A 24,593-nucleotide genomic window follows, 5' to 3' on the forward strand; every position below is an offset into this window, starting at 1 on the left:
ACTCCTCTGTGGCTTTTACATTTTTCCCATATATCTGTTCCGGTAGTTTTCTTGGACACAATATTCTTCTTCTAGAAAACAATACCTGTGCCACAGTGGCCCAAGGGCGATACAGTGACACAGCTGGTAGAGCTGCTGCCTCACAGTGCCCAGGACCAAAGTTTGATCCTGACCTTGGATGCTGCCAGTGTTGAGTTTGCCTATTCTCCCTGTTCCTACATCCCAAAGACATGCGGGTTTGTAGGTTATTTGGCTTCCGTAAATTGCCCCTGATGTGTAGGAAGTACATGAGAAAGCAGGATAGCATGGAATTAGTGTATATGGGTGATCAATGGTCGGAATGGACATGGAGAGCCAACGAGCCTGTTTCCATGCTGTATCTCTGAACTAAAGCAGAGTAAACCTCCTCCTTCTTGATCACATGTCCCTAGAATATCAAGATACCCCTCCCTGATCGCACTATTCTCTCCTTGGTGAATGCAGGTGCAAAGTACTCAGGAGGAATGGCAGACCCATAGAAACATAGACATAGAAAATAGGTGCAGGAGTGGGCCATTCGGCCCTTCGAGCCTGCACCGCCATTCAATATGATCATGGCTGATCATTCAGCTCAGTAGCCTGTACCTGCCTTCTCTCCATACCCCCTGATCCCTTTAGCAAAAAGGGCCACATCTAACTCCCTCTTAAATATAGCCAATGAACTGGCCTCAACTACCTTCTGTGGCAGAGAATTCCACAGACTCACCACTCTCTGTGTGAAGAAATGTTTTGTTTTCCCATGTCACGGCGGAGACAGTTGTAGGCTATTGTAGCTGTAATGCACAGTGGGATGCTCAGGCTTTATACATCCCCAGGCTTCAGGCTCATGAGATCAGATGGGGCTGTGGTCACACAGGCTTCCTATACGACATGTTCCAACCACAAGTTCTTGCAACTACCAGAGGTACACTCCCTGCTCTTACCACAGGCACCAGAGCCTGCAGCAGAATAGGACAATAATGATAAACAGTCAAAATGATCAACATGCCCTAGAATATCAATATACCCCTCCGTGATTGCACTATTCTCTCCTTGGTGAATACAGGTGCAAAGTACTCATTTAGTAACTCACCCGTTTTCGGTGAATCCATGCATAAATTCTCTTATTTACCTTTGACTGTTCCAATCCCCTCCTTAGTTACCCACTTATTTGTCAACAATGAATACAATACTTGGGATTCTCCTTAATCCAACTTGCCATGGAAGTTTTGTTTTCTTCTTATTGTCTACATTTCTCAAGGGCCCAATTTCAGTTTCCTCATCCTTACATATGCTTCTTTTTTTCTTTTTGACTAAACTTGTCATCGAAGGTTCGTGAGCCTTGCCATTCTTGCCTTTCATCCTGTCTCCCCAGCTCATGCCTAATACTGATGTCATTGGCATCTTCTCAACTTAGCACTCTCCTCCAAGGTCCAGATTTATCCTTATCCGTAACTTTCAGAAAACATATGGAGTTGTGTTTACTGTTCCCAATATGCTCCTGCATTGAAACTCCAATCAGCTGGCCAGGCTCATTTCCCAATACAGGGTCCAGTATGGTCCCTTCCCTGGTTGGATCTAGATATTGCCAAGAAACCCTCCTAGATGCACCTACAAAAATTCTGCCTCATCTAAGCTTGTGGCACCACCGGAGACCGAGTCCATATTGGGAAAATTAAAGTCACCCACTACAACTCACCCTCTGCTTTTACATCTTTCCCATATATCTGTTCCAGGGGTTTACTTGGACACTATAACATGACACAGTTGCATCAGTCACTTCTCCAGCTGTGATTTTTGTTTGATATAAAGGGTGTCAGGGGAAAGTTCGCACATACAGGACTTCTCAGCTAGCCTGGAGGGGGCTACAATTTTTTCTAAGATTGATTTGGTGCGAGGATATCATCAGATCCCGGTCCACCCGCCGGAAATTCCAAAGACGGCTACCATTACTCCGTTCGGATTGTTTGAGTGGTTGCGCATGCCTTTCGGCCTTAAAAACGCAGCTCAGGCATTCCAGCGTCTGATGGACCGTGTGGGTCGAGGTTTGCCGTTCGTGTTTATTTATCTCGATGACATTTTTATTGCCAGCCGTTCGGTCCAGGAGCACTTAGTCCACCTCCGCACTATATTCCAGAGGCTGCAGGACCACGGCCTGATTCTCCATCCGTCCAAATGCCAATTCGGCCTGTCGGTGGTAGATTTTTTGGGTCACCGGGTTACATCGGCCGGAGCCACCCCTTTGCCAGCTAAGGTGGAGGCGGTCCGCTCTTTTCCACGCCCTACTACCATCAAGGGTTTGCAGGAATTCGTAGGCATGGTGAAATTTTACCACCGGTTCGTGCCTGCAGCAGCTCGGGTCATGCGCCCCCTTTTTCTATGCCTCGCGGGTAACCCCGCAGAGTTGGTATGGTCCGCATCTGCAGAGACGGCTTTTGTCGCGGTCAAACAGGCCTTCGCCAACGCCACCATGCTGGTGCACCCGCGCTCCTCCGCCCCCACGGCGCTGACGGTGGACGCCTCGGACGTGGCGGTGGGTGGGGTTTTGGAGCAGCAGGTCGAAGGTCAATGGCAGCCCCTGGTGTTTTTCAGCCGGCAGCTCTCGCGAGCCGATCTCAAATATAGTGCGTTTGATAGGGAGCTCCTGGCCCTCTATTTAGCAGTCCGCCACTTCCGTTATTTTTTGGAAGGCCGTTCTTTTGTGGCCTACACGCATCACAAACCTCTAACATTCGCTTTTGCTAAGGTTTCTGACGCGTGGTCGGCTCGCCAGCAGCGGCACCTCACCCTGATTTCGGAGTTTACCACCGATGTCCCTCATATTGCGGGTAGGCTTAATACTGTTGCTGATGCCCTGTCCCAGCCGGCCATTCCCTCCGTAGCCGCGGTAGGTGGACAGGTGGATTTCCAGGAGCTAGCGGAGGCTCAGCGCCTGGAAGGAACTGCCGCGGTGTACGCCTCCACAGCCTCGGGACTGCGTCTGGAGCATGTGGCGTGTGGCCCAACAGGTACCAAGTTGTGGTGTGACGTTTCCCTTCCACGCCCTCGCCTGGTGGTGCCTGCCGCCCTGCGGCGTAAGGTTTTTGAGGTCATTCACGGCCTGGCACATCCGTCCATCAGGGCGACTTCGGCCATGGTGGCCGCCCGGTTTGTCTGGCACGGCCTGCGGAAGCAGGTGGCAGCCTGGGCATGTGCCTGTATTCCGTGCCAAACCTCCAAAGTTCATCGCCATGTCCAACCCCATACCAGAGTTTCGAGGTTTCCCCAGTCCGTTTTTTCCACATCCACGTGGATTTGGTGGGTCCATTGCCTTATTCCAGGGGTTATCCTCATCTGCTGACGGTGGTGGATCGGTTTACACGTTGGCCGGAGGCGCTCCTATTGACGGACACCTCGGCGGCCTCCTGTGCACGGGCCCTGGCGTTGCATTGGGTGGCCCGTTTCGGCGTCCCGGCTATCATCACCACAGATCGGGGAGCCCAGTTCACCTCCTCCCTCTGGGCCGCGCTGGCACAGTTGTATGGGTCTCGTTTACAGCAGACCACCGCCTACCATCCCCAATCCAACGGGATGGTTGAGCGCTTCCATCGGCAGCTGAAGGCGTCCCTCTGTGCCCGACTGACCGGCCACGATTGGGCTGACCAGCTGCCTTGGGTCCTCCTCGGCATTCGTACGGCCCCGAAGGCTGAGCTAGGCACATCCTCGGCCGAGCTCGTCTACGGTTCGCCCCTGCGGGTACGAGGTGACATCCTCCCTTCCAGCCCCCGCTTTGCCACCACCCGTTACGTCGGTGTTGGGTTCCCTCCGGGCACGGGTAGGTTCTCTGGCTCCAGTTCCGACCTCCTGGCACGGAAGCATGGCGGTCCACGTCCCGTCGGACTTGCGGGACTGTGATTTCGTGTTCCTGCGGAAAGATTCCCACCGCCCCCCTCTTCAGCCGATTTATCAGGGCCCGTTTCAGGTACTGAAGAGAGGGGCTGTCACTTTTACCTTACAGGTGGGTAATCGCCAGGAACTCGTTTCCGTATCCCGGCTCAAGCCGGCCCATTTGGACCAGGACCTCCCGGTGTCGGTGGCTCAACCTCCGCGCCGGGGCCGGCCTATGGCCGCCCCCCTGCTGCCGCCAGCGGTGCCTTGGTTGCCACCCCTCAGCCCCCCGCCGCCTATGGTTGGGCCCGGGCCCCCGTTCCCGATCAAGCGCTCTCCGTCGCCTACGCCCTCCACTTCCGTGGCCCCTCCATCGCCTCCGGCGGCGGCGACCTCACCGCCTCCCGTCACATTGGCGGTATCGGGTTCCCCCCTCCGTACGCGTTCCAGGAGGGAGGTCCGGGCACCCGTGAGGTACGGTTTCGAGGGTTCTGGGGGGGGGGGGGGTCATGTAGGGACATACGGATTAGCGGGGGGGTCTCGAACCCTCGGTTGGGCTAACGAGGCACGAGATGCGGGAGCGCGAGGTATAGTTGTGTCACTGGCAGCATCCAAGGTCAGGATCAAACTTTGGTCCTGGGCACTGTGAGGCAGCAGCTCTACCAGCTGTGTCACTGTGTCGCCCTTGGGCCACTGTGGCACAGGTATTGTTTTCTAGAAGAATAATATAGTGGATAACTCCCCAGCGCCTAATGGGATCTATCCCAGATCATTGAAAATACAACAGTGGAGACTGCTGGGGCCTTGACAAAGATCTTTGTATCCTCTTTAGCCACATGCAAGATCCCAAAGTTCTGCAGGTACCCCATTGCAATTCCTTCATTTGAGGCAGGAAATAGAGACAAAACAGGTCATTCATAGGATGGTGAGGCTGTGGTAGAAAAATTGGTGGAGAAGATTTTTAGGGATAGAATCCTAATCTATCCATAATAAGTCTTTTAAGGGATACTCATCATGACTTTGGGAGGGGGAGATGATATCTTAAAAAATTGGTTGAGTTTTTTGAGGAGGTGACAAAGATGATTGAACGTAGGGCAATGGGTGTTGAATAAATGGATTTTAGTAAAGTTTTCAACACAGGCCTTCATGGTAGGCTGATGTAAAGGCTAAAGTACATGAGATCCACAGAGACTTGATAGATTGAATTCAAAGTTGATGTGCACAATGTGAGAGGGACCCCTCCTTCAGATGCCGCTCCTGTCCCTCTCATTGGCTGACAGGCCAGGAGAGGCAATTCTCAGCATCATTGGTAACAGCGGGGGGCAATTAGCTTATATTGGTTTGGTCACCAGAACCTTTTCAGCCTGTTCCCTATAAACCTAGGCATTCTAGTGAAAAGGAGAGTGTGGGAAAGGGAAAGGCAAGGGGCAAGGGGCAAGGGGCAAGGGGCAAGGGGCAAGGGGCAAGGGGCAAGGGGCAAGGGGCAAGGGGCAAGGGGCAAGGGGCAAGGCGCAAGGCGCAAGGCGCAAGGCGCAGGGCTCCCTGTTGGCTGTGTTCCCCTGTCACACGTCCGAGGAAGACTGAGTTACTAGGACAAAACTGAGACTGCCAGTACCATTGTGTGGTCAAGACTGGGCTGTCAGGAAAAAATCCGAGACAGCCAGCACTTCCACTGAGACTAAGGCCAAGTGGCCGGGGCAAGCCTGAGGTGCCAGTGCCTCGTCCTGTCCTAACAAGGGATTGCGCCCATGCATATGCAAAGACTGAGCTGGTCTGGCAGCATCTCCGGAGAAACGTCTAGGTGACGTATCGGGTCGAAATCCTTCTTTGGACTGACACTCTCACTCAGCCTGAAATATCATCTATTCCTTTTCTCCAGAGATGCTGCCTAATTGGTGCAGTTATGGATAGTGAGGAGGCTTGTCGAATGATTCAGCAGGATATAGATAGGTTGAAAATATGTGCAGAGAAACGACTGATGGAGTTTAATCTGGACACACTGCAGCCATGGTGTATCACTGTGGAGGGTGTGAATAGACTGGGTGCTCATTAAATGCGTTATTCGCCTTGGTCATCTAGACATGAGTCAAGCATTCCGAGTGTCATTGGAAGTGCACACATCTAGGAATGTGGAGAGTATTCATTATTGTCTTGATATTCATTATAGACCATGGATTGAACAATGTAAGACCTGATTTGGATTCATAATCCAAGTAGCCCCAGAAACACCTTCACATTATAAACTTGGAGAATGCAGCATTTACATTGATTAAGCCTAGATGAATGGGAGGGTGGTGAGTGGATTGGAAGCAAGTGAGGAAACGTCCAAGTTCAGAAAATGTGGGGCTGAGGGGAATGTGGATGGTGTTTTGATCTGCTGCCTTTGGTCACTTTTCACTGCTTTTCACTGTACCTCGATACATGTGACAATAAACTAAACTGAACCGAGCTCTGTCTACCTAGATGACTGGATTGGTGTACTCAGATGGAATGTAAACATTTCATGACCCCTGCTGCCACTTTGACTCTGCTCCCACCTAGACCACTCTGACTCTTTCCCTCCCTTTGACATCTCTACCCCCATCTCTGGAGTTACCAGGTGAGTGTGTGTTTTGGTGGTTTATATGCAGTAGGTGAATGGGGGCTGTACCGCCAATTACTATTTGCTCTATCAGCACTTCCTCGTGTGGCCAGTTCACAGATCCGTTAATGAAAACACTTTTGTTTTATAGCAAATCTAACTTGGGAGATCCTACCGTTAATGTTCTGGCACTTAAGTGGTGAAAAATGTCTGTAAGGTAAATGGAATTATTTGTGTGCCAGTCTGAGTGCTTTGATTGTGAGAGCATGCAAATAGTGTCATTATCACAGAAGCTGCTTTAGAGATCATATTGCCGTACTAATAATTAGAATCTGGATGGCATGACTGGTAGGTTTATGGATGTACCTGCTCCCAGTCAACTTTTGCCAGGTCCTGTTTCATGACATTCATATCATCCTTCCCCACTTTAGATCCTTAATTTCTAATCCTTGTACCTTTCCTTATCTACCTTGAAACGCACGTTTGGAACAATAAGGTTGAGAGAAGATTGGTGGTATAGTGGACAATGAAGAGGCTTGTCTCAGGTTACAACTGATTTGGATGAGAGTGTACAAGGCTTGATTAGTAAGTTTGTAGATGACAATAAAGTAGGTGGTATCGCAGATTGCAAAGAGGGTTATCAAAAATTACAGCAGGGTCTTGATCTGCTGGGCAAGTGGGCCGAGGAGAGGCAAATGGAGTTTTATGCAGATAAGTGCAAGATGTTAAATTTTGTCAAGTCAAACCAAGGTAGAACCTTCGCAGTGAATGGCAGGGGCCTGTGGAGTGTTGTAGAGCAGAGGGATCGGGCGGTGGTGCGGGAGTAGAGTTGCTGCCTTACAGCGCCAGAGACCCACCTTTGATCCTGACTACGTACTTGTCAGTACAGAGTTTGTAAGTTCTCCCCGTGACCTGTGTGGGTTTTCTCTAGGATCTCCGGTTTCCTTCCACACCCCAAAGACATACAGGTTTGTTGGATAATTGGCGGGGTATAATTGTAATTTGTCCCTAGTGTGTATAGATTAGTGTTAATGTGTGGGGATTGCTCATCTGTGCACTCAGTGGGCCGAGGGGCCTGTTTCCACGTTGTATCTCTAAACTAAACTAAAAACTAAGCAGTGAAAGTGCTAGTGTAAAGTGTAGTTCCCTGAAAGTGGCATCACGGGTGGTTTGGGTATTAAAGAGGAGTTTTAGTGTATTGGCTTTCATCAGTCATAGGGAATGGATATGGTGAATGTACAGTTTTTTACCCAGGATAGTGGAATTAAGAACCTGAGAGCATAGGCCTAAGGTGAGAGGGGAAAGAATTAATAAGAATTTCTTCACACAAAGGGTGGTAGTTATGGAAAATGAACTGCCAGAGGAGATCGTTGAGGCACGTACAATAATAGCATTTAAAAGACATTTGGGCAGGCACATGGACAGGAAAGGTTTAGTGGGATATGGGCCATACCTAAGGAAATGGGACTAGCTTAGGTGAGGCACCTTGGTCGGCATGGACGAGTTTGATCAATGGGGCTGTTTCCATGATAACTCTTTACGACCGAGCACACACTTTATGCAGGTATGCCAAATAAGACAATCCACTGTTCATTGTTACCAATGGAGTGTGTCGATGTTGAAAGGCTTCAAGAATACTGTACGAGCATCTCTGAAACTTGTTCTGTCACCACCTAATCGTTTGCCCTCAGTCAGCGATCCATAAAACAGCTGCATTCTGACATCAGACCCTCTTGTGACATGTCCTGCTCCTCTGATCAGTGATTCCTTCAGTAACGTGTACATGTTTTTAGTTTCAGAGATACAGAGTGGAACAGGCCCATTGAGTCCGTGCTGAACAGCAATCACCAGTACACTAGTTCTATCCTACACACTAGGGACAATTAACCTACAAACCCACACGTCTTTGGGATGTGGGAGGAAACCAGAGCATCCAGAGGAAACACACGCAGTCACAGCAAGAACGTGCAAACTCCATATAGACAGCACCCGTAGTCAGGATCAAACCCGGGTCTCTGGCATTGGGAGGCAGCAGCTGTACTACTGCGCCAATGTGCCACCCATGGTGAGGAGGTTTATTTGGGACAGAATGTGTCTATCTGGATTTATGTCTGAAGAGTGATTGGTTACATGGTGATATTGATCTAATAAGATGGGCAGAGCAATGCCAGGTGGAAGTGAGACCATATACATCAAAGGTCTAATAAGGGTAGAACAAGAGGAAAGGTTATGGAGGTTAGGCCAGTGGTCTGCTCTTCCTGTGGGAGTTTGGGAACATTTCTGGTGTGTCTGACTACACCTGCAGGAGGCTGTGTCCAGCTGCAGCTTCCCACTGTGTAGTGCCGTGGAGAATTTGATTTACGGAGAACTTTGTTGACTGAATTTAGCAATTAGTCACACTGCAGGTAGAGAAAGGAAGGAGGTGGATGACCAGGAGGAGCAGTAAGTGCAGGCAGGTCGTGCAGGAGTGAGTGCCCTGTGGTCATTCCCCTTGCAGACAGAGTAGGTCTCTCAGAGGAAAGTTGCAGCAGTAGCCAAGGTGTGGCACCACAGTTGGCTGTGATGCACAGCAGGGCAAGGAAACATCTCAGTGAGCTGTGGTGTGGGGAAGAGATGGACTTCCCCTTGGCTCAGAGCGAGATCCCAGGATGGTTTGTTGCCTCTCACGTGTCAAGGACAGGGATGTCTTGGATTGGATCCGGGACATTGTGAAAGGGGAGAGAAAACAGCTGAGATTGTTGTACACAATGGTACTGACAACCTAGGCAGAACGAGAGGTGTGATCCGACAGGGTGAACTTAGAGAGTTTGGTAGAAGTTTACAAAGCAGAACTTCCAGAGTGTAATCTCAAAATTCCTCTCAGTGCCATATGCCAATGATGGTAACACTAGAATAGATGAACGCATGGCTGAAGAACTGGTGCAGAAGGCAGGCCTTTAGCTGATGAGATCACTGGGATAACTTCTGGGCAGGTGTGACCTGTACAAGAGGGACAGGGTGCATCAAAACTGGAAAAGGACTAACATCCTCTCAGGGAGGTTTGAGGAATGGGTAGTAACGGCTTTTGATACCTTCATTAATCAGGGTGTTGAGTAAAGAAGTTGCAATATTGTGTTACAGTTGCACAAGACTTTGAGGCTGCATTTGGAGTATTGTGTTCAGTTTTGGTCACTCTGCAATAGGAAGGATGTCATTAAGCTGTAAAGAGCACAGAGAAGCTAGAAGAGGATGTTGCCAGGACTTGTGAGCCTGTGCTACAGAGAGAGGTTGTGTAGGTGAGAATGTTATTCTTTGGAGTGCAGGAAGATGAGCAATGATCTTATAAAGGAGTATAAGGTCTTGAGGGGAATAGATAGGGTATTTTACCGAACGTGGGGAATCAAGAACAAGAAGACTTAGGTTAAAGGTGAGTGGGGCAAGATTTGATTGGAACCTGAGGGTCAATTTCTTCACACAGAAGGTGGTGGCAACATAGATTACAGCCACCTGCTCCACGACCCTTGCCTCCTTTAACAACCTGGGATTATCCCTTCCAGTGCAAGTGACTTGTTAGTGTTACCTCCTCCTCCTCATCAGTTACCCCCACCCCCTCTCCCAGATCTGCATCCCTCCGCTTCTGGCAGCTCCCATTTCCTGATAACGGGTGATACAATGCCCTCAGCCATGTTCCAGCTGTGCCTCTACCTTGATGCAGATCACTCCGTTATACCCTGATCTCCTCACTCCGCTCATTCCATTTACAGGCCTTTGGAAGGCTCTGTTCCACTTTCCCTTGAAAAGCCTCTCTCCTTTTGTACTCACTGCCTCTCCCATCTCACCACATTCAGGTGGGTTTCCATTGAAGTCTCACCTTCCTCATGCTCACTCCTTCCTTCACTCCCTCCTGGGTGATCCAGGGAGCACCAGAGTTCCTTTACTTTTCCCTGGTGTGGGAATACTCCTCGTCTGTACATAAAACATTCCCCATTCTTCAGTGACAGTGCCAGCTGCCACAACATCAACACTGGTGATACATGAGGACTGGGGAGAGCGGTCCATATCGCTATCTACTAACACAAAGCACATTATCTATGCTTGCGTAAGGAAACACGAGTTGAAAAGTATTCTGTCCATTTATTTTTTTCTCCAAATAAAATTTGGCAATCTCTAATTTTCTTTGGTATCCCAGATCTTTGAAACTTGTGATTTTTTGTCCACTGAAGAAATGGCAGGCGGGTTGGTGCAGTGTATTTCCTGCAGGTTATGGGCGGTCAAGGATGCCTATGGAGCTTCTGGAGACTACACCTGCAGGAATTGTGTCCAGGTGCAGCTCCTGAGTGAACGTGTTGGGGAACTGGAGAAGCAGCTGGATGACTTTAGGGCCATCCTGGAAAATGAGAGTTTCCTGGACAAGTGAGGTTGTTACGCCAGTGATTCAGGAGGAGAGCAGGTGGGTGACTGGGAGAAAAGGGAGTAAACGTGGAGAGCAGGCGACCCCGGTGGCTGTGCCGAATGAAAACAGGTATGCCCCCTTAGGAGTTGTCGGAGCAGAAGACGCTTCCAGTCCAAGCGGTGAACAGGTCGGTGGCTCCAATCCTGGCAAGGAGACTCGACTGGGGAGACCGACGTCAGGCAGAGCCATAGTAGTGGGTGACTCCATTGTCCGAAGTGTGGGCAGGAGATTCTGTAGCGGCAGGCGGGACTTCAGGATGGTCTGTTACCTCCCTGGTGCCAGGGTTAAAGATGTCACAGACCGACTTCAGAACATCCTCAAGAGGAAGGGTGAACAGCCAGAAGTGGTTGTGCACGTGGGCATGAACGACGTCGGGAAGAAGAGGAAGTTCTGCAAAGTGAATTCCAGCCCAAGCGAGTTTGTGCATGGCCTCAAGGACATCCCCTCTCTTCAGTCTATAGTAGTTGGCATCCGTCCATCGGCGAGAGGCGACGGTGAAGCTTTGATGCTGTCTTGTTTGGAGAAGGGAATGTTTAATCAATAGTCTATAATACCATTTTCCTCTGCCCCCCATCTCCTGTTTTCCATCCTTGCCTTTTCTGTCCACCATATCTTTGAATATTAAGAGGTCTGTTCTGCCGAGAATGAGCCATGTGATCAGCAGCACATCATAATCACACATGGCTCTTTGTACCTGCAGCTCACCAATCTTACTCATCACATTCTGTGTATATTGTGGACACCAGATTGTGTCTCTCAATTTGCTCCTATCCAACAATTCCTTCTCTGTCATCATCCAACACTCACACCCTCTGTTCCCCTTATTTATTTTTGCTGTTATTGTCTGGTATGCCCATACCCTGCTGATCTTGATTCAACTGTCATGACTTGGGCATTGTCCCAATCCGATTAACTTGTGACCCGTCCATCTCATGCAGGTTTCATCTGCCTCTGAATCTGAATGTACCTGCATGCATCATGGATGTTACCAGTCTACCACCTTCTCTTCATATTCTGTTCTCCCTGAAGCCTGGCCGTGCCAGCAGCCCAGAGATTGCCACCTGTCCACCTCTGGCAACATTGACAGACTTCCATTGCTGCCTTCTCCACATTGGTACCAATGTGTATCGCTTGTTCTGGGTCCCACTTTCCTCTGCACCCTCTCACTCATATCCTGAGAAGCAGAGAAACATCCACCTGGAGAGAAGCAACCAATCCCACAGTCACTTTGACCCATCCACCTGTCTCTTCCACCCCTCCCTTTGTTCACTCACCCCTCTGTCCTTTTGCCAAACCCTCCCATTGCCTGCCCACTCTCTGCCTGACAATGACCCCAATGATCTATCTTTTTTTTAAACTTTTTCATCCATTCTGTTTCAGTGATGGGTTTTCTTTGTTCTTTCTCCAGGTGAATCACTGGACCGGCAAAGGATGTAAATTTGAGTGGTGGACCATCCATGGCTGGTGGTAAGTCTCGTTACTCAGATGGGTTCTAGTGAGAGATGGGAGTTGTCAGGGAGAGCTGACAGGGGGGTCTCCAGTGGTAGTGTCGGGCTGTGGTGCTGGGCTGTGGTCTCCACTGAGCCCAGGCACTGGGCACCAGCGCCAGAACAACAGCTGGTTCTGCAGCTGCACGGCTGCATTCTGAGCAAAGGTCTTCAGCTCCACCTCAAATGGCCGCCCCTGAATCTGACACAACCCTGTCAGTCCCCCGCACAATTTAGACAATTCATGAAGATCACCTCTCATTCCAAAATCTCCAGTGAGCTTCGGCCCAACCTGCTCAATCTCTCATACAGCACCCCATCCCAGGACTCAACCTTTCACCATTCACCCAACTGCTCCAGAACAAGGGGCCACAGTTTAAGAATAAGGGGTAGGCCATTTAGAACGGAGATGAGGAAGAACTTTTTCACAGAGAGTGGTGAAGGTGTGGAATTCTCTGCCTCAGAAGGCAGTGGAGGCCAGTTCGTTGGATGCTTTCAAGAGAGAGCTGGATAGAGCTCTTAAGGATAGCGGAGTGAGGGGGTATGGGGAGAAGGCAGGAACGGGGTACTGATTGAGAGTGATCAGCCATGATCGCATTGAATGGCGGTGCTGGCTCGAAGGGCTGAATGGCCTCCTCCTGCACCTATTGTCTATTGTCTATTGCTTCCATGGCAGCTATACCTCTCTTTAAATAAAGAGACCAAGAATCTGTTGTGATGTCACTAAAGGTCTGCAGAGACAAAGCCAGACCTCTGTTGGAATAATATATTCAAGACGTGAGTGACAATTCACTTCTTTGTTCACAATAACGTGTCAAGCCAGAGACTGCTCTGCTGACTCAGAGCATGCGACCTTTTAATATCATATTTAATAGCAAGAAATGTGGAGTGGGTCACGTATATTTGTTAACATGGTTAACTATTGTGATCCAGAATTCTCCTCTTTCCCTTATCAGCCTTAACATTAAAGATCAAAAGTACAAGGTCAGACATGTTCAACCTATGAGACACTTCACTAAAATAAAGTTCTATTTCCACGGTACGAAGTGCTCATAAGACAGAGAGCAGTTCAGTTCTTCCCACAATTCCCACACCTCCTCACTATTACACTTCACACCCGGCAAACCCGGGACGGGGTATATTTGCTGTCATTGCTCCAAGCTGCAGTGTGGGAGCACCGATTCTGCAACGCTGGAGTTACCACGGAGCCCCTGGTCTCTGGCACTGAGACAGAACAGGAAGTGTTGTCCCTGTGAAGAAGTTGTCAGCAAAGTGCAGGAACTCTTCAGCTTGGAGGTAGTAACTCACCCCTTCCATTTATCTTCCAGGCCCCCCCAGGGTCGCAATGTGAATAGGGATCCGTATAACTACAACAAAATAAAGGTCAGTAGTACTTACGGTTCAAGACCATCGTGGGTTTTGGGTCTGGGGTGACACGCTGGCACACAGGCCTTTGGTCAATTTCTCTAGAGGGTGGGTGGGCTTTTCAAATCACACAGCAGCAGGAAGTGTCCTCAGGTCTGTTCTCTGGGCATTTTACATTGGCCTCAGCTGCAGTATTTGAGATTGTGTACATTAACACACAAACCCATTGAAAACCTTCAGTTTGTAACCCACTCCTAGTATCTGTTATTCAACATGTAAATGACTTCCTACAGACAATGAATGACTTCCCACTCTGTAACTCTGGTATCTGTTATTTCCACACATAAACTATCTGAACTCCTGCCATAGATCCAAGCATGTTACTCCCCCACAGATATCTGATATTAGAATCATGCAGCATGCAAAGAGACCTGTCAGCTTATCCATGCCAATCAAGATGTCTACCAAAGCTAGTGAGCTTTGCCTGTTTGGCTCATATCCCTCTAAACCCTTCCTATGCATAAACCTGTACAAATGTCTTTTAAACGTTATAATTCTACCCATCCCTACCAATTTCTGTGGCAGCTTCTTCCTTATACACAGCACCCTATGTGGGAATAAGTCTCTCCCCTCTCACATTAAAGCTACGCCCTCTAGTTTTAGACTCCCCTATGCTGGAGTATAGGCTGTGACCATGCGCCTTCTCTATGCTTCCCATGATTTCATAAACCTCCATAAGATCACCCCTCGGCCTCCTTCACTCCAGGGAAAACAGTCCCAGTCTGTTCAGTCTGATCAATCTGAAGAAGGTTCCCAACCCAAAAGGTCTCCTGTCTATTCCCTCTGCAGATGCTGCCTGAATCCAGCATCTTACTCCAGCATTGTTTTTGCTAAAGATTCCGGCGCCTGCAGTTTCTTGTGTCCCCAGCTGATCCAATGTCACCTAATAACTCAAGCCTTCCAATCTTGTAGTATTTCACCTGTGAATATTAGGTGTAGCGGGACAGGAGGCATCTCTGGAGAGAAGGACTGGGTGACATTTCAGGTCGAGACCCTTCAGTCTGAAGAAGCCTTATCCGAAATGTTATCCATTCCTTTTCTCCAGAGATGTTGCCTGTCCCACTGAGTTACTCCAGCATTTTGTGTCTACATTCGATTTAAACCAGCATCTGCAGTTCTTTCCTACACAATATTAGGTTTAGGTTCGGCTTAAGTTTATTGTTGTCACATGTGCCGAGATACAGTGAAAAGCTTTCTTTTGCATGCTTTCCAATCAGATCAGAAAATACTATACATAAATACAATCAAGCCAAACTCGAATGCAATAGATAGAACAAAGGGGAAGATACAGAGTGCTGGAGTAACTGAGAATATGTTTCTCAGCTTTGTAGTGCATTAGTTCCAGAAACAAAGTCCAATGTCTGCAATGCAGTAGAGGTGAATTGGTTTAGTACCCTAGTTAATGGAAGGACCGTTCAGAAGCTTGATAACAGAGGGGAAGAAGCAGTTCTGGAGTCTAGTGTTGCACGCTTTCAAGCTTCTGTACCTTCTGCTGGAAGGGAACAGGGAGAAGGATGACCAGGGTCTGACAAGTCAGTGATTGTGTTGGTTGGGTCACTGGTTGGGTCTAAGTCTGGTCTGTGTTAAACAAAGAAACAAAGTGCTGGAGTAACTCAGTGGGTCTGGCAACATCTCTGAGGAATGTGGATTGGAGACGTTTCAAGTCAGGATACTTCTTCAGACTGATTGTAAGAGGTGGGGGGAAAGAAAGCTGGAGAGAGGAGGGGGATTACAAATTGTGAAGCCATAGGAAGAGATGTAAGAGGAGGGGGAAGGGAGAAATAGGCGTGAGCCAGGTAAGGTGGGGGGGGGGGGGGTTGTTAGAGGTCACCTAAAATTGGAGAATTCAATGTTCATACTCTTGGGTTGTAAGCTTGGTAAATGTTAAAAACCCCATCTCTCGTGTGTGTAGGATAGTGTTAATGTGCGGGGGTCGCTGGTTGGCGAGGACTTGGGCCAAAGGGGCCGTTTCCGCGCTGAATGTTAATCTGAATCCTATGTTTAAAAAGCTTTGAGTCAAATGCTTAAATAGGACTTGGCAGAGAGGGATACTGTCTTAATGTGGGCAAATGGGATTAGTGTAGTTGGGTAAATTGCATGAACCCAGTATGCCAAAGAGCTCAATTCGATGCTTATAGAGTTGTAGAGTAGTGCAGCACAGAAACGTTTCCTTCAGGTAACCTTGTCTATGCTGATCATGATCCTCATCTGCATGACCCCATTTGACCACATTGGGATCTCATCTCTCTATTCCTTTCCTACCCATGTATCTGGACATTCCTACCCTGGGGAAAGGACTCCAACTATCTATGCTGTCAATGCCCCTCATGATCTTATTATCCTTTATCAACCTCCTTTTCAGGCAACATCCTGGTGAATTTTCTTTTGTCCAACTCCGTGAAGAGTTTGTGCAGGGGGCAGGGATTCGGATTTCAGGATCTTTCGGATCTCTTCCAGAGCAGGGGTGACCTGTATAAAAGGGACGGGTTGCACCTAAACTGGAGGGGGACCAGCATCCTAGCGGGAAGGTTTGCTAATGCTACATGGGAGGCTTTAAACTAGATTGGCAGTGGGGTGGGATCTCGTGCAGGACAGAGGCACAGGAGAGGTTAGAATGGAGGGTGGTGTAGGAAAGGTTGATGGACAGAAGAGGGAAAAAGCCGGAGAGTGTGGAAGGAGGGATGGTTTAAACTGCATGTATTTTAATGCAAGGGCTTGATGGGTAAGGCATATGAGCTTAGGACGTGGTTAGGTTCGAACGACTGGGACGTTGTAGCCATGACTGAAACCTGGAAAAGGGAGGGGCAGGACTGGCAGCTCAATGATCCGGGGTACAGAAACTTCAGGAGAGACATGGGTGACGAAAAAAGCAAAGGGGGAGTTGCATTGTTGATTAAGGAGGATGGCACGGCTAGGTTCAGAGGTTAAGTTCAGAGGTAACATTACGGGCGGTTCGTCTATTGAAACTATATAGGTGGAGCTGAGGAACAAGAAAGGGATGATCAGGAAAGGGGTGTACTACAAACGTCCAAATAATCAACGGGAATTAGAAGAGCAAATGTGCCAGGAGATTGCAGACAGCTGCAGGTCAAATAAGGTTGTTGTAGTAGGGGATTTTAACTTTCCTAATATAGACTGGGAAAATCATAGCATGAAGGGTTCAGATGAGGTTTAAGAAAGCTATGGATCGGGATGGAGAGGGTCCATGTGTTAAAATGCTCAACTGTGGCAAGGCCAACTTTGAGGGTATGAGAGAACCTTCACGTTGACTGGAGCAGGTTATTTGATGGGGAAAGGAACATCGGCCAAGTGGGATGTTTTTAAAAGTGTACTAAAGAGAGCTCAGGATGTGTACGTCCCCGTTAGAGTGAAAGGCATAGCAGGCAAACAAGGCAGCTTGGCTGATGAGGGAAATTGAGATGTTAGTCAAAAACAAGAAGGATACATGGGACAGGTATAGGCAGCTGGGATCAAGTGCACCCCTGGAGGAGTTTCGGGAACTAAGGAGCAACTAAAAAAAGGAGAACAGAAAGGCTAAAAAGAGGCCAGGAGATAGCTCTGGCGAGTAGCCTCAAGAACAATTCCAAAAGATTTTATAAATAATTAAGGGAGAAAGGGTAACTAGAGAGAGAGTGGGACATCTCAGGAATAAAAACTGTCACCTCTGTGTGGAGCCACAGGAGATGAGCAAGGTCCTCAAATGAGTATTTCTCCTTTGTATTTACCGAGGAGAAAGACAGTAGGGCAGAGGAAATTGGAGCAGTCACTGGAAGTGTCATGAGAGTCATTGTTACCGTCAAGGAAGTACTGAAGGTACTGTCATGTATGAAGGTAGACAAATCTCCGGGGCCTGATCAGATATATCCGACGACATTCCGGGAAACTAGAGAGGAAATTGCGGGAGCCCTGGTTGAAATTTATGAGTCATCCTTAAATACAGGAGAGGTGCCAGATTGGAGGGTGGCAAATGTTGTGCCTCTTTTCAAGAAAGGCTGCAGGGAAAATGCTGGGAACTATAGGCCGGTGAGCTTAACATCTGTAGTTGGTAAGTTACTGGAGAGTATTCTGAGGGATAGAATATACAGGCATTTGGATGGGCAAGGGCTAATTAGGGATAGTCAGCATGGTTTTGTACGTGGGAGGTCATGTCTCAGAATTCTGATTGATTTTTTTGAAGACGTGAGCAAAAAGGTTGATGAGGGCAGAGCTGTAGAAGTTGTGTTAATGGACTTCAGTACGGTGTTCGACAAGGTTCCACATGGTAGGCTGCTCTGGAAGATTAGATCTCATGGGATCCAAGGAGAGACAGCTGAAAGGATAGCAAATTAGCTCCATGGAAGGAGGCAGAGGGTGATGGTGGAAGGTGGCTTCTCAGAATGGAGGCCTGTGACGCGTGGTGTGCCTCAGGGTTTGGTGCTGGGCCCATTACTGTTTGTCATCTACATCAATGATTTGGATGAGAACATACAGGGCAAGATTATCAAATTTGCTGATGATACCAAAGTTAGTGGTTTTGCAGATAGTGAAGATGGTTGTGAACAATTGCAGCAGGATCTGGATCGATTGGCAAGGTGGGCGGAGGAGTTGTGATGGAATTTAATGCAGAGAAGTGTGAGGTGTTGTATTTTTGGACGTCAAACAAGGGTAGAACCTACACAGTAAAATGGTAGGCCTCTGTGTAGTGTTACAGAGCAGAGGGATCGAGGAGTACAGGTGCATGGTTCCTTGAAGGTCACGTCGCAGGTAGATAAGGTAATCAAAAAGGCTTTCGGCACTTTGGCCTTCATCAGTCAGAGTATTGAGTATAGAAGTTGGGAGGTCATGTTACAGTTTTATAAGACGTTGGTGAGACCACATTTAGAATATTGTGTTCAGTTCTGGTCACCATGTTATAGCAAAGATATTGTCAAGCTTGAAAGGGTTTAGAAAAGATTTACAAGGATGTTGCCAGGACTAGAGTGTGTGAGCTATAGGAAGAGGTTGACTAGGCTGGGTCTCTATTCCATGGAGCGTAGGAGGATGAGGGGAGATCTTATAGAGGTAAACAAAATCATGAGAGGAATAGATCGGGTAGATGCACAGAGTCTTTTACCCAGAGTAGGAGAATCAAGGACCAGAGGGCATAGGTTCAAGGTGAAGGGACAAAGATTTAATCGTAATCCGAGTGGTAACCTTTTCACACAGAGGGTGATGAGTGTATGGAACAAGCTACCAGAGGAGGTAGTTGAGGATGGGACTATCCCATTGTTTAAGAAACAGTTGGACAAGTACATGGATAGGACAGGTTTGGAGTATTATGGACCAAGCAAATGGGACTAGGGTAGCTGGGCCACTGCTGGCCGGTATGGACCAACTTGTTTGCAATCCAGCTGCTATTGTGATGTGATGTTCTCTTTCTTGTATTTTCAGTTTTTATTTCACTCTTGTCCTGACACAAACTTAATTTGTTTATTTTCAGGATTTAATAGAAGAGTTGACCGTCGTTTGGCCCGATCTGTCTAGCCATAACGCTCTTTGGTAATGGTTTGTACCTCAGGTGGATAAATCCCCAGGGGTTGACCAAATGTATACTTGCACCTTGTGAAAAGCTCGGGTAGAAATTGTGGAGCCCTTGCACAGATATTACCATCATCTTTAGGCACAGGTGAAGTTCCAGTAGACTGGAGGGTGGCTAATGTACAGTTATTTAAGGGCACCAAGGACAAGCCAGGGCACCACTGGTGAGACCGCATCAGTAGTGGGTACGTAACTGCAGGTGATTCTGAGGGACATCATTTACCAGCAGTTGATAGATAAAGACTGATCAGGGATAATCATAGGAAATCATATCTCACAAAGCAGACAGTTTTTTAAAGAGGTGACCAAGAGGATTGATTGAGGTTAAAGATCGTTGTCTATGTGGACATTAGCTGGGCCATGACAAGGTCATAAGTGATTGGAGCAGAATTAGGCCATTCGGTCATTCCACAATAGTGACCCAGCATCGATCCCTGTGGCACACCACTGGTTTCTGATCTCCAATCTGAATAACAACTCTTTACTATACCCTCTGGCTCTTGCCATCAAACCAATTTTCTCACCAATTGGCTAGTTTGCCGTGGATCCCATGTGATCTAACCTTCCAGCCGAGCTTACAATGCGATACCTTGTCAAAGGCCTTGCTGAATTTAGCAGGCCACACTGCCCTCATCAATCCTCTTCTAACTTCTAAATGTTGTGAGAGTCACTGCTTCCACTGCCTCGAGCAGTGTGTTTCAGATTCCAACTACCCTCTCTTGAAAAAGTTATTTTCAGATCTCTAAATCTTTTCCCACTTCTCCTAAAAGTGAGCCATCTAGTTTCCTACTATCTGCTCTGTCTCTTACTCTCATACCTTTGTGCATGTCCACCGGGTCCCCTTCAGCCTCCTCAACTCCCGGGAAAGCTAACGCTGTCTATCCAGTCGTTCCTCATAATTCAGGTGCCTAATCCTAGATCAGAATTATACAGTTCTCCAGGTGTGGCCTGACCAATAGATAAAGTTGTAACACTGTTCTTATTGAGTGCCTGACAAATGAAGGGAAATATTGTGCACACCTGTGCTGGCAACCTTGTGTACTGCACACCTGCAATCCTTGGGTTTGAACACCAAAGTTTGTCTGTTCAATGGTTTAGGTGGCACAGTGGTACAACTAGTAAAGCTACCACCACACGGCTCCAGTAACCCCTGGTTCAATCCTGATATCTGCTGCTGCCTGTGTTTGTACATTCTCCCTGTTATTCTGTGGGCTTCCCAAGGGTGCTCTGGATTCTTCCCATATTCAAAAGATGTGTGAGGGCTACGTTAATTGGCTGCTATAAATGAAGGGGGAGAATCTATGGGGCAATTGATCATAAAATGGGTGCTTGGTGGTCAGTGCAGACTCAATAAGCCAAATAACTGACTGCTGTGCTGTACCTTCATATCAGTCAAATCTCCAACCCACTGGATCCCCTCCCACGGACACTCTCTCCACCATTCTGCCCCATCACCCACTCTCCCCACCCACTCTGCCCCATCACCCACTCTCCCCCATCACCCACTCTCCCCCATCACCCACTCTCCCCCATCACCCACTCTGCCCCATCACCCACTCTCCCCCATCACCCACTCTCCCCATCCCCATCCCTCCCATGGACACTCTCATCACCCACTCTCCCCATCCCCACCCCTCCTATGGACACTCTCCCCCATCACCCACTCTCCCCACCCCCTTCCCACCCTTCAACGGACACTCGCACCACCCACTCTCTACACCCCTCCCACGGACACTTTCATCACCCACTCTACACCCCTACCACGGACACTCTCCCCCATCACCCACTCTCCCCACCCATGGACACTGTGCCTCATTACCCACTCTCCCCAACCCCACCCCTCCTGTGGACATTCTCCCCCATCACCCCTCCCCTCCCATGGACACTCTCCCTCATCACCCACTCTCCCTGCCCCCACCCCTCCTCTGAACACTCTCCCCCACCACTCACTCTCTCCACCCCCTCCCCACCCACGGACACTCTCCCTCATCACCCACCCTCCCTGCCCCCACCCCTCCTATGGACATTCTCCCCCATCATCGCTCCCCTCCCATGGACATTCTCCTTCATCACCCACTCTCCCCACCCCCACCCCCACCCCCACCATGGACACTCTCCTTCATCACCCACTCTCCCCACCCCCTCCCCTCCCCTCCCCTTCCAACTGGACAAATAATGTTTTGGTTCCTGATCTTCAGACTGGAAAAAATGGTCATCTGTGCATTTTCTCCCTGCAGATACTGTCTGGTCTCCACCAACTTGTTTTTAATTTCCTCTAAACATTTCTATCCAAATGCCTGTCCAAATGTCTTTTAAATCCATCTCTACATGACCTCTGTCAGCTTATTCCATAAATGTAGCACCGTCTGTGTGGAAAAGATTGCCCCTTATGTCCCCTTTAAATCTTTCCCCTCTCACCTTAAACCTATGCCCTCATGTTTTAGACACCCCAACCCTGGGAAAGCAGTCACTTTATTGCCTTCTTCGCTCCAGAAAACAGCCCCAGCCTGTCCAGTCCCTCCATATCATTCAATCCGTCCTGTCCCTGTTACATCCTCATCAATCTCTTCTGTACCCTTTCCAACTTAATGACGGGGTTCCCATAGTTGAAATTATTCCTATATATTTAGTTGGAATAATTCCTGTAGTTGGGTGACTGGAACTCTGCACAATAGTCCAAGTGTGGTCTCACCACCAATATCATTCAAAGACAGTTTCTGTTTCTCCTTCAATCCATCTTTCAGCTCTGCACTCTTGAAAACTCTTCATATTGAAACATTGCTGTTCCTAATCTCTTTCCACAGGCCCCAACAGTGGTATGCACACGGGAAGCCTGCTACTCAGACATTAACAGTGCATCGGTACTTTGAGAAAGGTCTGAACTACTACAGGTGAGGACCTGATGTGTGTATCTCACTGACATACAGCCCCACCACCACCATCCACGGGAGGAGAGAGAGACAAAATGAGGAAGGGTGGCAGAGACACAAATATATGGAAGAAGATAGACAGAGGCAGGGAGATGGAGAGAGAGAGAGAGAGAGAGAGAGAGAGAGAGAGAGAGAGAGAGAGAGAGAGAGAGAGAGAGAGAGAGAGAGAGAGAGAGAGAGAGAGAGAGAGAGAGATGGAAGGAGGGAGAGGAGGAGGACGGACAGAGAGAGAGTCTGAGGGAGAAGTGATGGAGAGAGTAAGAGTGACAGAGGGGGAGACAATGAGAAGGAGAGGGGAGATTGAGGACAGAGCACAAAGAGATGGGAAAAGATGGAGAGTGGAAGGAGAGAGCAACAGTGTATGAGTGGCAGAGAGAGAGTGGGAGATAAAGGATGCAGCGAGGGAGAGAGAGAAGGGGGAGATGCACAGACGCCTGACAAAACAAACAGATGTGGGAAACAGGCAGACACAGGAAGATAGATAGATAGTTACAGATAGATGTGTGAAAAGAGGGGAGGAGGACAGATGTGAAGAGATGGAGAGCTATACAGGCAGGGAGAAAGAGATGGATGGGTAGAGGGAGAGGCAGAATATAGATCATATAGACAGAGAGCTACGCAGCATGGAAACAGGGCCTTCAGCACCTCTTCCATGCTAACCAAAGTGTTCACCTCGAGCCACACCCATTAGGTTGCGTTTGGCCCATACTCCTCTAAACCTTTCCAATCCATGTACCTGTCCGTATAACCTTGAAATATTGTTATTGTACTCGCTCCTCCTACCTCTTCTGGCAGCTCATTTCATACTCCCACCACCCTCAGATCCCTTTTAAATCTTTCCCCTCTCATCGAAAATCTAGTTTTACACTTTCCCGCCCTTGGGAAAAGACTGTGATCATCCACATGATCAAAGTTCCCTGTGTTACACCCTGCATTGTTCCAGGCCTATCAGTACAATGCAGCACAGGAACAGGCCCTTTGGCCCACAATGTCAGTGCTGTTCATGATGCCAAGATAAACTAATCTCCTCCACCTGCACATGATCCACATCCCTCCATTCCCTGCATATCCATGTACTTATTTAAAGGCCTCAAATGCCACTATTGTATCTGCCTCCACCACCACCCTCAGCAGTGTGTTCCAGGCACCCACCACTCTCCTTTAAACTTTGCCCCTCTCACTTTAAAGCTTTGCCCTCTGCTCTTTGAATCTGGTCCTTATAAATTAAACCCTCCATAGCATTATCTGCAGAGGAATCTTGAGGAGCAAGTCCATAGTTCACTGAAAGTGGAAGCACAACATGGATAGGGAGGTAAAGAAGGCAGACAGCTTGCTTACCTTCATCAGTCAGATGTGGGTTTTACAATCAGGTGATCATGTTGCAGCTTTATAAACTATGGTCAGGGCACATTTGGAGTATTGTGTGCAGTATTGTGTGTGGGGGGAAGAGGGGGGAATAAAAGAGAAATGAGGGATCTGGGGATGGGAGATGAGCACACTGAGGAAGGAAAATGGTGGGGTGTGAAGGGGCAGATGGGAGATAGTGAAATAAATGGGCTGCACCAGGTGTAGGAGGGGGGAACGGAAACGAGAGAGGGCATGGGGGTATTACTTGATATTGGTGAATTCAATGTTCATACCATTGGGTTGTGAACCTGTGTAGATGGACAGAGAGCTGCACAATGCAACAGGAACACAGATCAGTTTTTGTTCACAAATCGTTGCTACTCTCCAATGTGATTGTGTGCCAGAGAGGGAGAGTGTGTGGAGAGGTGGGAATACTGAGAGGGAGCGCATGGGTTAATGGGGATTAAGCAGAGAGGGTGAGGAATGTGGGGACGGTATGTTGGTGAGGGGGAGGAAGGGATACAATAATTTGTATTTACTTATGAGCGTTGAATGTTGATGTGCAGCGGAAACAAAACTTCTTTGTTTTGTTGCAGACGTGTGAAAGGTTGTGTAGACCAAGACCCAGAGGTAAGTCATGCTCAATTAATGGTTCTTTGTTACAAGGTGTTTATGTTATGAGACAGGGACCTAATGTTACCAATGTACAGGAGTCCTCGGCGCCGTCTCTTCCGTATCCCCCCCCCCCCCCGTGTCATATCTCCCCCCCCACCCCGTGTCATATCCCCCCCCCCCGTGTCATATCTCCCCCCCCCCATGTCGTGTCTCCCACCCCCAACCCACGCATAAAATGTTACAAAAACTCATTGGAGTCTCTTGCATCTTATCTGCCAGAGGTCTGCCAGGCCTTATTTTTTTGCCCTTTAGTTTTCCTTTACGAACATCCTTTA

The 24,593-nt window shown here is 48.4% G+C and overlaps 2 long non-coding RNA genes across 2 annotated transcripts; both read left to right on the forward strand.

The window, feature by feature from the left end:
- Window positions 1-6,657: 6,657 nt before the first annotated feature.
- Window positions 6,658-13,768, forward strand: LOC144590566 (uncharacterized). Its single transcript, XR_013546441.1, has 3 exons — window positions 6,658-6,683; window positions 12,307-12,365; window positions 13,714-13,768. It is a non-coding gene; the product is annotated as an uncharacterized LOC144590566 (long non-coding RNA).
- A 5,509-nt stretch (window positions 13,769-19,277) lies between these two features.
- LOC144590567 (uncharacterized) lies at window positions 19,278-24,273 on the forward strand. Its single transcript, XR_013546442.1, has 3 exons — window positions 19,278-19,327; window positions 22,171-22,257; window positions 24,240-24,273. It is a non-coding gene; the product is annotated as an uncharacterized LOC144590567 (long non-coding RNA).
- The last annotated feature ends 320 nt before the right edge of the window (window positions 24,274-24,593 follow it).

The sequence above is a fragment of the Rhinoraja longicauda genome, unplaced genomic scaffold (assembly GCF_053455715.1).
Source record: "Rhinoraja longicauda isolate Sanriku21f unplaced genomic scaffold, sRhiLon1.1 Scf000212, whole genome shotgun sequence".
NCBI classification, from domain to species: domain Eukaryota; kingdom Metazoa; phylum Chordata; class Chondrichthyes; order Rajiformes; family Arhynchobatidae; genus Rhinoraja; species Rhinoraja longicauda.